The following is a 362-nucleotide window of genomic DNA, read 5'->3' on the forward strand; positions in this document are numbered from 1 at the left end:
CTCAGATGCCAGTGCCTCGGGCAGAGGGGGAGTCGGAGAGGAGGGCGCGGCTCACCTAGAGGACAGAGGGGCTGGTGCCTGGAACCTGCCAGTGGGCACAGGAAAAGGGGCCGCGGTCAGAGGCCTGGTCAGCTCCCCCATGGCCGGTCCGGGGGAGCCCGGTTATCTGCCCACAGAGGGGCTTGAGGCCGCTTCGGGAGGCACCAGAGGCCGTCTTTGCGAAGTGCCGAGCACACAGTAGGTGCTCAGCAGGGGCAGGTCGGGACCCCAGGCCTGGCTCTCACCCCGTTTTCTCCCCGTGGGACACGCTGCTCTCCTCCCGAAGCAGAAGTGGGCAGACCCCGCCGAGTGGCTCCCCCCCC

The sequence above is a fragment of the Myotis davidii genome, unplaced genomic scaffold (assembly GCF_000327345.1).
Source record: "Myotis davidii unplaced genomic scaffold, ASM32734v1 scaffold880, whole genome shotgun sequence".
NCBI lineage: Eukaryota > Metazoa > Chordata > Mammalia > Chiroptera > Vespertilionidae > Myotis > Myotis davidii.